Source organism: Notolepis coatsorum (genome assembly GCF_963971535.1).
Source record: "Notolepis coatsorum genome assembly, chromosome: 3".
Classification (NCBI taxonomy): Eukaryota; Metazoa; Chordata; class Actinopteri; order Aulopiformes; family Paralepididae; genus Notolepis; species Notolepis coatsorum.
In genome coordinates, this window is record NC_140167.1 from 167,788,733 (window position 1) to 167,803,787 (window position 15,055).

Here is a 15,055-nt window from a genome sequence, read left to right on the forward strand (position 1 = left end):
CCCCGGCAGACAACGGGTTAACTGACCTGGACCAGCGCGACCAGACCAGTCCCGTGTCCTAACCACGCCGACATGCCCACTCCAGAAAAGGGGGTAGGTATGCGTGTTGATCTAAAATAATGAAAAGAGGGCGCCACCCAGACGGTCCCCATTTGGACCGTGCTCAGTGGCCCACCCCAAGGGCGTGAGACCCCTCTACCTATGTTCTGATCTATTCCGTTAACATCCCCCAGATATGAACGAGAATCCATCGAGACAACCTAGTAAACTGGCGCTCGGAAGAGACAAAACTCCATCCCAGTTGCCCTATAAAAAAACGCTGTTTCAACAAGCAACCAAGGCGCACTTAGCCCCTGTGTGATTCTTTAACAGAAACACACCTGAGCCAGCACTATGTATGCGTCGAGACCCAAACACATCAATGGATAGTCTAGCAAGACACCAAACATTGTTCCTCCAAGTCGCCTGGGAGAACGACACGGAGCCATCGTGCTTCATGTACCTTCCTCTTTTTATTCAAAAAAGAAAGAACACAGACTGACATGAATCCCTCGTGACGCAGCTGAGGGTAATTTTTTTTTTACATTTTTACATCCCACCACCCTCCCATAGGGAGGAGACGGAAATCCCCAGAGAGACTTCCCACGCGAGCTGTATAGATTGAAAAGAATATATTGCAACATTGAGCTATGTAAAATTTGGGTTAGGGCTCTCCGAGGAGGAGGCACTGAACCAATACACACTCAATAATCGAATTGAATCGAATACACACACAATAGAGCAGGACTCCTTTTTGAAGTTCTACTCACCTTGACAATCTGAGGAGGAGGCTCTGAACTCTGAGGAGGCTCCCTCACAGGGAAGGAGAGTCCTAACTCACAGAAGGCCGAGTAGGAGCTTCGTGAGGAGGAGCTCTGACAACTCCCTGAAACAGATCCATCATATGGACCTGAACAACTCACGGAAGTCTTACCAACAGAGACGCGCACAGTGACGTACTCTATGGCGGGGGAATTTCTGCTGTGCACATGCCCAATCTTCCAGGGCGTGGGACCAGGAAACTCCCCCCCCCCCTCTTACCCTGTAACGTGCTGAACAGCAACGTGACAGGAACCTTGAAGGACAGGAGGTTGTAACCCCTGCCCATCAAAAAGGGGAGGAAAGGATTACCAGTGCACCCCTTTACGACCCCACACCCATGATACGATGTAATGACAAAAAAGAGCATGACATAGTCACAGTCAGCTACATGAAGTGTCTAACAGCTTCACACAGCTCATGTGCTAACCTGCTATCTGATTTTTACTAAGGAAAAAACACAGAATAGAGAGGGCCCCCTTAAGAGCCCCGGTACCAGACTTACACATGTGCTTCTGTGGCCAACCTAACCCAGTTTCACACATACAACCCTTTATCACAAAAAAAAATGGCAAGTACACTCTTGCTACAGAGGAACGCCATTTTTCATAACGAGAGAATACAGAATCCTCGATTATGTATCGGCCACAGGCCTTGCTAAGCACACACGATAAGCGACCAAACAATCTTTTCTTTAGGAAAATATAGTTTCTCAAGCGATTAGCACAACCCCAGCAATTAAGCTGAGGGTTACATCGTATCCCCACAAACACAGTGACACAATATATTGTAAACAACATGTCTGAAAGGAGGGTGGGGAAGCCCCGGGGAAACCGGGGGGGATCACCCCTCCTACCTTACCCTTGATACGGCCAAGTTGAACAGGTAACCCTGTTAATATGTGAACACACTGTTCATTGTCATTACAGGCTGAGAAAAGAATTCATTCTTCACTCATATGTCACTAAGCATAGCTTTATAGGTTAATTAACCCCCTTAGTTGTGAGTTCACGGTACCTGAACACACATGATGTTCTCAACACAACTAACCAGATAATTTTTACATATGTAAAACAACAACCCGATTTGTATGGAGAGAGAAGCTATACCAGTGACAAGACAATTCACACACAACACGCGTCGTATCCTAAATGTATTGCAGCAACACCCGTTTTGGAAAACATTGTTATTACAAAACATTTAGAAGGGAAGGAAGAAGAAGTGTTTAAGGTCCGGTCGGGACCTTTCCTACCCTGAGCGCAGGCCAAGCGAACTGCAGTCTGGCTAACGGGGCACCGACGTTGAACACAGCATTCCTGTGTTGACGACGAGGGCAGCGTCGCTGCACCACCCAGCCGCTACGGTTCTCCATGTTGACGCAGTCCTCGCTGGCAGGGCTCCCGGTGTAGGTCCGACTAACATCCTCTGTCAAAGATGACGTCGTAGTCAGAGTGTTTTAATGCATGTTATAGTCATAGCAATGTTCAACAGTGTAGCATCAAGCTAACAGCCGCTCTCGACTGATAGCACCAAGCTAACGTTTCCTAGCCTAGTGACACAACGGGCTAGCGCCGCAGCTAACAGCTGACTGGCTAACAGGTAGGCCACAACTAGCACGCAAGCTAAGCATCTATCACCTGAACTGTACAAACGACATAACAAGCCACACTTCAGACAGGCCACCGTCTGAAACCCTCCTCATCCTTTAAGAGAGAAGAGAAAAAGAGATGTCAACACAGTTTACAACAGTGATTTTACCAGACATCCGGCAGAGCCAGCACAAGTCCCATCTGGGCTGCAGCCGACTTGAACATGGATCTTCCGATAACGAACATCCATGCCCACATTTCCTCGTTAGGGTATACTCTCATTTGTTTATGAAAGATGGGGCCTACACGGTGACAGAGAAGCATCCGTTCGTCCAGAGAATCCTGGAACCACCAGTTCCTGGTCGCGGCCCACTAGTTGACTATAATGGGCTTCAGACCAAGATCCTCCGCCGTTGCCTAAGAGGCTGAACAGAGGACCCTAATCTGGGGCCGGCTTTCGTAAAAATTGTCAGCTAGCCCCCATAGCACTAACAGACAAGTGGTGCTCGCAAGCAAACATTACTCACCCAGGCTTGAAAACCAGTCCCTCACAACAGACTTCCACAGTCCAGCTGCATAGCAGGAGGGTCAAATTAGCCGCGGAGCTATCGCTAGCTAACGTGAGCTAACGCTATTTAATCAAGCTCACAAAGAGAGATAAACAGCTGACAGCGGATAGTACAGGTACAAATACAATAAAACAGCAGGTGGGGACTGTTGTGTAAACCTTGTACTCTTTAGTTCACATATAATAAGAGACTGGAGTGTTTGTTTACTAAGTCTCTACTCTGAGTCTGTCAGACAGGAAGTACCATGGTGCAACATACAAATGTGTCCGTGTAGCAACACAAGCCAATACCTTACAGGACAGGGGCCCGGGGAGGGAGCTCTCTGTGTGTGTGTGTGTGTGTGTGTGTGTGTGTGTGTGTGTGTGTGTGTGTGTGTGTGTGTGTGTGTGTGTGTGTGTGTGTGTGTGTGTGTGTGTGTGTGTGTGTGTGAGACAGAAGTCAGAGGAATAACGACCTGTTATTCAATAGATTAAATTAGTTTAAGAATAAAAAAATAAATACATTTTAAGAGAATCTCAAATACATTATTTTATTTAAGTGTAGGCTATAGTTAATGTTTTATTTTTTACAGTTTTTGTATTTTTCGGACATGGTAAATGGCTGCTTTTTTATATAGCGCTTTTATCCAAAGCGCTTTACAATTTGTTCCTTACATTTTACCCAATCACTCACACATTCACACAACGACGGCGGAGGCAACCATGCAAGGTGCCAACCTGCTCATCGGGAGCAGTTAGGGGTTAAGTGTCTTGCTCAAGGACACATCGACACGCTGCCCGGGAGGAGCGGGAATCGAACCGGGAACCTCCGGATTGCCAGACGACTGCTCTACCTCCCGAGCCACTGTCGCCCCTGACATGGGGGCTCAACAATAAATGACAATCATAAATGTCAAGTTGCATGTTGTTATTCTAACCAGCTTAGTTCTGTTGCATTTCCAATTTATTTATTTAAATTATAAATTGAGCAGGTATCGATAAGAGAATCGATAAAGAATCGAATCGATAAGCAGAATCGATAATGGAATCGTATCGATAAAATCCTATCAATTCCCATCCCTAGTGTATATACGCTGAAGCGAGATATATGCAGACAGGTGCTGAGCGAAGCCATAACGCTATAGAACAATGCTGGCGTTAGTGATACTGCTCGTTGTCCCGTGAGACAATAGAGTTGTGTATTGGCGCAAGGGGCAGGATATCTGGGTAAACGTCGTTTTCCCGGCTATCCTGGAGCGCGCGGCTAATGCTATGCTACGATGCTGGGTTACTGTTCTTTTGATTCCCCGCAGAGGGATGTCTTTTTAAAAAGGTCTTCCCTCCTCTTAACCATTCATGCTGACGGTCAATCGGTGTCTACTGTTGCGAGTTTTGATGGGGGCTTGTTTACCTTTTTCATGGGTGAATGGGCTGAGGCCTAAGGCTGGTGTGCTTTTTGTGAATCTATGAATTGTGTGCGGGACTGGTGTTTCTCTGGTCTGCATCCCCTTAACATTGTGTGTATGGGCTAGCCCATTCTGCAGTGTGTTGGAGTTTTAGTTCATTTATTCATTTACCCCTTCATGGGTGCACACCACAGTGGAGGTTGCAACCACCACTGGTGCTCCGTGCTTGTGAAGCAGGTGGCATCAGTCCTTTGCCTCTGGCATGTTGGAACGGTGCCCCGCCCGGCCGACGCCATGAGGTGAGTCGGCCCGGCAGGTGGCTGGTGGGCTGTTAAGTCTGTACCGCCACGGTATAGAATTAGCAGCGATTAGTAATTTTGTTCGAATTGCTGTTTTTTCTGTAAAAAAGGGTGTCGGGTGGCGGGGTCTTGAAGGCCAGCCGACGTCGAAACATCGCGCAAGGTTTTGACGTTATTAGCTTTGACCTAGCCGCAAGCTATAACCGCAGGGAGGGCTAGGATGCTGTTAACGCTTGTTTACAGACATCTTGGTTGGATCAGTCTCCCTTTGAGGGGGTGAGAAGTTTTTTCCCTCCTCAGGGCTCCCCTCTCCGCAGAGGGACTTTGGTCTTTCAGCAGGAGCGCGAGCGGTATTTGACCTAGGCCCCACACCGCCTCACACCGTGCAGCCAGAGGTGAGAGCATGGCCTCGCCAGCGGCTGTGGTGAGGCCCTCAACCGGCGGCCATGTTTCCCCCGTCTGAGGTACCCTGGGCACAACTTCAACAGGTGACCGCAAGGCCGACAGCCTTGGCGGTCGAGGGATCGGCTACATTAGATGAGCACGCCCTAAAAAACCGTTGCCATCTAGCTGTGTGCAGCTCGCTCTCCGGTCACTCCCCCCCCCCAACACCAGCGGGATAAGGGCTCTGATTTGTTTCCTTTGGTTGCGGGTTGCGTGTCTTCAATGAAGCGCAAGCGGCCCCACGTTTCGCTTCTCATGGGGACAGGGGCTGACACCCAGTTGATGGCTGAAACTGGGTCTGTCCGTGAGAATGTTGTGCTGTCAAGCGGCTCCCACGCCACACGTTCTGCGTCTGTGTTTGGTTGAGCCTGGTGTTACGTCTGTTAACTACAAAGGTTGTCACCAGGGGGGCTCGAGACCTCTTGAGGCAAACCGTGCGGGTTCCCCCGACCTCGCCTTCGCCAGGCCAGGTATCACGTTAGTGCCTCCCACTCTCGGAAGACCGGCAGTGGTCTGGCAGGCGCGCGTGATTTGGGTGGTAGTAATATCACTGCAGGGCTACGGTGTGTAGGAACCCACCCTATCGGGCAGTGTGGGGGCCTCACACCTTGCATGTCCAGCTGTAGAACAATTCCTCAGCAGTCCATGCTGGAGGGGTGTTCAGTGGGGGAGCTTTTGTCACCTAGCATGATGTCAGCTTCTCCCGTATCAAACCGGCCCTTTCTGTCGGGGTCCCCCCCTTGGGTGCGATTGCCTCGTGGGTAGTGTCAGGGTCCGATGTCCCGACTCCACGGAACGCTCTGCTCGAGCGGTTAGCGGGTCCAGGGTTGGCTACGCTCAGCGGGCGGGACCGGGCCGCCTATCTACGGTGTCTGGCGGACCAGCGCCAAGTGGCGGCGGGTGCGCTTGGGATTATCATCACATATGGCTACAGCAGTGCCATATGTCGAGGTGGATGGAGAGAACGCTGAGGCGGGGACTTGTGTTTACACAACCCCACCCGTTTTCAGGTTTGGTACAGACCCTATTGTCAGGGTCACCAGCAGTGACAGCTCTGGCCAACGAGATCCAATCTATGTGGGCGAAGCAAGCCATCGTCGTGGTCCCAACGGAGGACGCGATGTGTGGCATTTCCTCCCGGTATTCTCTGGTGCCCGAGAAATCGGGAGGGGGGGTGTCAGACCCATGCTGGACCTGTCCCATGGAAGGTTCAGCATTTTGACCGTCTCCCACCTGTTGAACGCTGTCAGGTGGGGGCCTGGTTCTCCTCCATAGACCTGTAGGATGCGTATTCGCATCCCCGATCTTCCATCCTAGGGCTTACCTACGCTTCCTTTGCAGGGTTTAGCATATGAGTACCAGAGGCTGCCGTTCGGCTATTCTCTGGCTCCCCGCATCTTCACCAAGTGCGTGGAGACCGCACTGGGGCCTCTGCGTCGTCGGGGGTTACGAAGTGTATTCTTCCCTGGACGACGTTCTGGTCCTTGGCGGTCAGGGTAGATAGTCAGGTCTCATACCAGGCAGGTGGTGGAATTCCTCACCAGCCTGGGTTTTGCTGTAGACTGGAAGTAGAGTACTCCTCTTCCCAGTCAACGGGTGGAGTACTTGGGCTTATTCTAAGCTCAAGGTCTATATGGGCATCCCTCTCCGAGCGGCGGCAAGTGGGTGTTCTCGGCACGCTCGGGAGGTTCCGTCCTAGGACGGTTACGGCGCTGTCCGTGATGCGCCTGCTCTGTATGATGGCATCTGCTCATTCCGTGGTCCCTCTTGGCCTCCTCTTCACCTCATGAAGAGGTTACAGAGGTGGTTTTCCAGTATGGAAATAGACCCGGTGAGAGGCAAGTTGAAGCGGCTAAGGTTCCCATGTCAGTACTGGGGGACCTCACCCTCTGGGGAGGGCCCTGGGCCCTCACCAATGGGGTCCCCATGGGCAGCAGGCGGTCACACGTCACGGTCTTCACCGACGCCTCCCTCATTTGGGGGGGGGGGGGTGTCGGGCCAACGCAGTAGGGGGCAGCTGGCAAGACCATGCTGCCCGGTCTGCGCTACATTCAATGTGTTGGAATTGAAGGCAGTCCTTCTGGTCCTCAAACGGTGTTTTGATCAGGACGGACAACACGACGTCAGCGTCGTATATCGACAGACAGGGAGGAGTACGCTCCCCCCGTCTGCACCGGGTGGCGGTCGGCTGGCTATAGGCGTTTCTCCATCTGCGCAGCCTGAGGGCTCTCCACATCCCCGGCAGGGTGAATGTGGGTGCAGGTGTGATGTCGCGGGGCAGTCCTCCGCGGGGATTACGTCCGGGTACGTCGGGAGCACGGGACTTGGTCCTGATCATGCCGGGCCGGGGCTCAGCTGTTTGGTCCCCGGCCCTGATTCAGCTCTGTGTGGCCCCGCCATGGCCTGTTCCGTGGTCACCGCGGGCCCTCTCTCAGGCACGCGGAACTCTGTTCTGCCTTCCCGTTCTGGGGCAGCCTCTAGGCTTGGCTGCCGTCAGTGTGAATCTGGTGTGGATGCGTCTTGGCTATTCTGTGGTTAACGCTATCCGGCACGCGCACGCTCCGTCCTCTACCGCGGCTTACGCAGGTAGGTGGCGTATTTCCAAGAGTGGTGTAGAGTGGGGGGCTTGGACCCGGTGTCCTGCCCCCTGGACGCTGTCGTTTCATTCCCTCAGTCTATTTTGGGTAGACTGTCGGCTTCGGCGGTGAGGGTATATACCGCGGCTATGTCCTCTTGTCATGTGGGGTTTGAGGGCATTATGTTGTTCAGCCACCCTCTTGTGACGCGTTTCCTGCTTGGCGCTCGGCGTCTTAAGCCGGTGGAACGTTCTCTGTCTCTGAGTTGGGACCTCCAACTGATCCTCGGCCGGTTGTCTGAGGCCCCGTTTGAGCCTCTTGAGCAGGCGTCTTGGAACAGCTGTCTTCAAGACTGCATTCCTGCCGGCCATCACCTCCGCTAAGCGCGTGGGTCGCCTGTGTGCTCTCTCGGTGCGGCCTGAGTGCTTGTCTATTCGTGTCAATAGCGGTGCGACTCTGAGGCCTACTCCAGTCTTCGTGCCAATAAATATCCGGAGCTCTTTTCGCGTCAGGGATATTGTGGTTCAGGCGTTTCATCCGCCTCCTTACGCTGGTGAGTTAGAGGCAAGCCTTCACCTGTCGTGTGCCGTCCGGGCTTTGGGGGTTTACCTCAGTCGGACTCAGGACTTCAGGGCTACCGATCACCTCTTTGATTGTTACGGTGGCTCTCGCGCTTGTAAGGCACTGTCCAAACAGCACCTGTCACATTGGTTGTGCGAGGGCATTGCCCTTTGCTACACGTTGGCTGGACTGGCCCCCCCTGGGGGTGTCAGGGCGCACTCCACTCGTGGAGTGGCGGCCTCTGCCACCTTGTTAGGGGGGGCCTCGGTGGAGGACATCTGTGCTGCGGCCTCCTGGTCCTCCCCGGGTCCCTTCGTTAGGTTTTACCTCATGGACATGACTGGGGGTTCTGTCTCCCAGGCGGTTCTGATGTCTGGGACCTCCCCTGCGTCCCGCCCTTCAGTGGGTTAGCGGGGGTGTGTGTGTGTGTGCCACGGGGTGATGTGTCACACGTGGTCCCGCCTGTGCTGTGCGTTTTTAGGGGTCTCTAGTTCCCTCTTTTTTCACACTTTGGTGGAGTTGACTGCCGCACCCTCTTCACTAGGAAGGGCGGGTGGACGGGACTCCCCTCCCCCCTGGTGGTAGGGCTTGCGGGTCCTCAGGGGATACATTTGTCGGGCCACGCGTCTGCTCTGCCCCATATCTTGGTATGGCGAAGAGCGAGACGCGAGGCCAGTACGCTATATAACGAAAGGTTATGACTATAACCTAGTTATATGAGTACTGGCTGAGCGTCTCACTCTTAGCGCGCCCTGAGGTCCCTTGGTTGGGTTTTCTATGATGGAAACTTTTTCCCGAGAAAGGGCGAGTATGACCATGTCCGGTGTCTTATAGGGGGACACTGGGGCGGGGCCTGGTCAAGTGCATGGGTGCATTGTTTTCGTTAATGAAGTACAGTAGGTACTGGAGATGAGGATATATCTCGGTATGGCGAAGAGCGAGACGCTCAGCCAGTACTCATAACTAGGTTATAGTCATAACCTTTCGTTATATTATCGTATAGCTTACGCTCTGCTCTCTAGTGGAACTATCCCTTTATCCAATCTAATAATGAATAATTTTTCTCCACATGTACACACCCATCCGCCTGGCCACACCCACATCCGCTCCTCTACATAAGCGGGGTCGTGGCCACACTAACAGCTCCTTCCCAAGTCTTTCACCACCGAAGGCGAAGACCACGGGGTCCTCAGTGAGTCAGAGCAGAGCGCTCGCTATACTCATATAACTATGGTTATAGGATAACCGTATGCTGTCTTATAATTGTTCGTTTTACAGAATGTTAACATTCTCTAAAGTTTAGATGTTAACGTTAGGTTATGACTATAACCAAGTTCTGTTAGTATAGCGATGCTCGGCATCGCTCTCTGCACTATCTCGCATACGTGCACGCGCACTGAATAAAGACCACAATGTACCTTTAATCCCAATATTCGTCTGACCACACCCCTATCAGCTTACCCATATAAGCAGGGGTGGGGCCACCCACTCTCCTCCTTCCCAAGCTTTCGCCACAAGGCGAGGTCAAAGGCTGCAGCGGCGTCGGATGCCGAGCGTCGCTATACTAACAGAACTTGGTTATAGTCATAACCTAACGTTCTGTATCGTATCGCTCTTGCTCGGCATCGCTCTCTGCACAAGGGAGGCCGAGCGAGAGCCAACGGCCGACAAATACACCCCGCTGACAGCCCCCCACAAACCATCAGAACAGGGAGGGCCGAGCCCCCCCGACCCACCCTAATGGCGGGCACCCCCCTATTAGGGGCTTCACGGGAGGGCGACGGACCCGACCGTGCGAAGAGGCACTCAAGCAACTCAACGCACAGGGTGAGCAGACCGTGGCTTGACCCCACGACTACACACACGCACAACCCGCATGCCACCCGGGAACGAACGGAGGAACAACCTCGTTACTGCCCCCAGAATCACGGGGTCAAGGGCAAACCCAACCCCGTGGCAAGGCCGTAGCAGCGGAGCACGAAGGAAGACCCAGACCCACCAAAAGGACTGGACTCCCTAGAATGGGGGCCCGGAGAAGTCCATGATGCCAGCATCAAGACCCCACCAGGTGGGCACGTAGTGCCCCGCCCCCCACATCGCCAGCGTATTCGGACAAAGGCCCCTCAGTTACTGCACCTGGTATTCCCAGGCGGAATCCCATCCAAGTACTAACCAGGCCAGAACCTGCTTAGCTTCCGAGATCGGACGAGATCGGGCGTGTTCAGGTTGGTATGGCCGTAAGCCGAGCGGGCCCTGTCCCCCCAATAGTACACCGCCTGGCACACTGACCCTGCAGAACAGGCAGTCAGCATGGCCGTAAGCACACAAAAAAGGTTAACCAACGGAAGCAGGCAGCGCACCGGGGAAAAACCAGGCAACAGGCTGTTAACCCTAGCCTGGAGACTGCGGACGAGACAGGCGCCAGAGGGGACAGCTGAACACAGCCGCCCCGGCGGAAGGAGCGTAAGCTGGCGGTGTTGCATGACCAAGCCTCCATTTAAAAACCCCCACCCAGAGGGGTCGAGGCAGAGAAGGCTGACACGATTGGCAGACGTCATGAACGTGCAGGGGCACCCTCAAACGGTGAACCCGGGAGTTGACACTGCTCCAACACACCAGGGAATCAACCACCTCGGTGTTACCCAATGCGGTGGTTGTTCCTATAACCCCTCAAGAAAAAACTCCAAAACACACCTGCGGGTATACACCGGCTATACCGCAGTACAAGTGTTTCAGTTACCAAAAAGGGTTAACCCAGGCCTACGGGTCGCAAACATCACTTCGGACCGGGCCTGGCGGTACGGGAAGCACAGGGTCACCAGAGGAGGTCAAAAAACCACCCCCACAGGCCCCTCTTCGCCATGCGTGAGAGAGGAGCGAAAAATAATGGAGAACCAGCCCCTAAGCACACCGTACCTGGTATTCCCCGGCGGTCTCCCAACCAAGTACTAACCAGGACCAACCTGTGTAGCGGCCGAGATCCGACGAGATCGAGCGCGTACAGAATGGCATGGCTGTAAGCCATGACGACAGTGCTGAGTAAAAACATACCCAACCAGGGTCTCCATAGCGCTTAACCCTGTGACACCCAGACCGACCTGGCATTTTTCCCCCTGAAAAAAGCCCAAGTCCCTCAGGGTACCAGAACAGCAGATCTGCATCCCCGGCGGACAACGGGTTCAACTGATCTGGACCAGCGTGACCAGAACCAGTCCCGTGCCCTAACCACGCCGACATGCCTACTCCAGGAGAAGGGCAGATATGCGTGTTGATCTTAACATGAAAAGAAGGCGCCACCCAGACGTTCGGACGAACCGCGCCTGGTGGCCCACCCCAAGGGCGTGAGACCCCACCACATATGTTCAGATCCATCCCGTCATCATCCCCCAGACATGAACGAGAATCCGTCGACGTGCGTCGGGACACACCCCCATCAATGAACAGGCTATTTAGACCTGTCATTGAATCCCCAAGGCGCCCAGGGGAACGACAAGAGGGGTGTGACACTCCCTAACTCCAACACTTCTGGAATAGAAAGAAGGAAGCATCAACAGTATGTATCCCAGTCTACACAGCCGGGGTAACATTTTTTTCACATTTTTACATCCCACCACCCTCCCATAGGAAAGAGACGGGGATCCCCAGAGAGACTTCCCACGCGAGCTGTACAGATTGAAAAGAATATATTGCACCTTGAGCCATGTAAAAAACTGGTTTTAGGGCCTCCGGGGAAGAGGCACTGAACCCATACACACTCAATAAACGAATTGAATCGAATATACATACAATAGAAAAGGACCCTTCTAGAGGGTCCACTCACTTTGACAATCTGAGGAGGAAGGCTCTGTACTCTGATGGAGGCTTCCTCACATGGAAGAAGGAGTCCGAACTCACAGAAGGCCTGAATAGGCGCTTGGTGAGGAGGAGCCCTGACCACCCCCCCTGAAAACAGATCCATCACATGGACCTGAACAGCACACGGAAGTCCTACCAACAGAGACGCGCACGGTGACGTACTCTATGGCGGGGGAATTCCTGCGGTGCACACGCCCAATATACCAGGCCGTGGGACAGAGGAACGCCGTTTTTTTCACAATGAGAGAATACATCATTCTTGATTAGTATCGACCACAGGCCTTGCTAAGCACACATGACAGCAACCAAACCAATTTCCCTTTAGGAAATAAGTTTCTCCAGCTGATTTAGCACAACCTCAGCAATCAAGCTAAGAGTTACATCGTATCTCTACCACACAAAAGACACAATTAATGCACAACATGTCTGATAGGAGGATGAAAAAGTCCCCAGGGAACCGGGGGGGAAACACAATCCTCCTATTTTACCCTCAATACGGCCAGTTAAAACAGGAAAACCTGTTAATGTGTGAACACACTGTTCATTGTCATTACAGTCTGAGAAAGAACATTCTTTTACTCACTTGTCACCAAGCATAGCTTCATAGGTTAGTTACCTTAGTTGTGAGTACACAGCCGTGTTTCTCACACAACAACCAGATCATTACATCCCGTTTGCACGGAGAAGCGAACTGCCAGTGACAAAAACAGCTCACACATAACCCGCAACGTATCCTAAATGCATTGTAGCAACACACGTTTTGGGAAAAACACCGTTATTCACAATACATTTAGCAAAGTAAAACCAGAAGACGTGTTATGAGGTCTGGTCAACCCCGTTCCTACCCGGAACGCAGATCAGCGAAGTGCAGTCACAGACACCGTAGGAACACAGCCGCTCCTGTGTTGTCCGAACTGGGCAGCGTCACCGCCCCAACCCGCACTACAGTCCCCTGTTGATGCAACCTTGCCGTCCTGGCTCAGGGCAGGGTCGACGAAAACATCCCCTGTCAAGGATGACGTCGTGGTCAAGAGTGTAAAACATGTTAAAATCAAAGCACGTTCAACAGAATAGCATCAAGCTAACGGCCGCTCCAACCGTTCGGGTGCTACTGCTTCTGCTCGCGAGACGCCGATCTAACGACGCACGCGATCAGAAGCGAGCTCACGGCGGCGCGCGAGAAGCTAAGCTACCCCGCGCCAGGCCATGGCCATAGCAGCAAGCTAACGTTACCTAGCGACCACGACATGCTAGCCCCGCAGCTAACAGCTGACTGGCTAATAGTAGGCCCTAAGCAGGCCATGCAGCGATCCAGCAGGCTAACGCAGCAGTTAACAGCTGACTGGCTAACCGTAAGCTATGAACATGTAAACAATGACATAACACTCACCCAGACAGGCCGCCGTTCTGAACCTCTCCTCACTTTTTAAGAGAAAAGAGAAAACAAGATGTCAACACCGCTTCACAACGGTGACTTTACCACATCCGACGGAATCAGCACAGTACCAACTGGCCTGTGTAGCTGACTTTGAACATGAATCTGCCGCTATCGCACATTACATGCACATATCCCCTCGTGAAGGAATACTCTCATTTGGATATGAAAGATGGGGCCTTAACACGGTGACAGAGAGAATCCACTCGTCCAGAACACACAGGGATCACCAGTGTCAATGGTCGCGGCCCACTAGTTAAAACTATAATGGTCTTCAGACCAAGGCCTTCTGTCGCCTAGGTGGCTGAACAAAGGACCCTAGCCTGGGGCCGGTTTCCATAAACTTTGTCAAGTAGCCCCCATAGCACTAACAGACAAGTGGAGCCCGCCAGCAAACACTACTCACCCAACCTGGAACGCACCGCTTCTCACAACAGCGGCATGTCCGACAGTTCAGCTGTGGCCTGACAGGTTTCACCCCAACAAACACAGCAAGGAACTGCAGTTGAGAAGCATGCAGCGGCGTGCTCCCAATACGAAAACCGGTGGAGGGTTTTTAGAATGATCATCATCTTCCAGACACTCCAGTACGAAGACAATATCGCCGTATTTTCTCGAAAATAGTGAGAGAGAAAATAAAGATATGATGTCAACGTATCCTTGTTTCCCAAAGCTGCTCCTAAACCTTTCTTCCATCATGGTGTCAAGTGTGGGGATCTACCGAGGCACTTCTTCCTTGTGGTGAAAGCGAGAAGGAGGAGAGTGGGTGGCCCCACCCCTGCTTATATGGGTAAGCTGATAGGGGTGTGGTCAGACGAATATTGGGATTAAAGGTACATTGTGGTCTTTATTCAGTGCGCGTGCACGTATGCGAGATAGTGCAGAGAGCGATGCCGAGCGAGAGCGATACGATACAGAACATTCTGTAAAACAAACACTTATAAGACATAGCTAGATGTTTAGATGTTAACATTCTGTAAAACTAACAATTATAAGACAGAGATAAGAGGTTTAGATGTTAACATTCTGTAAAACTAACAATTATAAGATATAGATAGAGGTTTACATGTTAACATTCTGTAAAACTAACAATTATAAGACATGACTTTTCTTTGCTTCAGTCATTAAAACACAACCGGTCTATATTTGGGGGGTGGCTTCTATTTAGGACAGGCCGTTAATTCCCTTCACATAAAACTCTTGCTCAGAAATCTTATATGTTATTGTTTATTTAAACCAGTATAGTTACTTATTATTATGTAAGTACTAAGACCATAATTGACAAATATCAGGTTCTGGCCTTCCGTAGCTTGACTGAGGAGGGTATAGTTTGTCTGAGGAAAGGGGCAGTTGTGATTGGAGGGTCAAGAAAAGAGGGCGGGCTGGAGATAGGTAAATTTCCCTGCAGAAGAAAGACAGCTCACAGCGCCCTCTGCTGAACGGCACTGGATGTGTTAACACCGGTGGTCAAAAGTTCACATCACC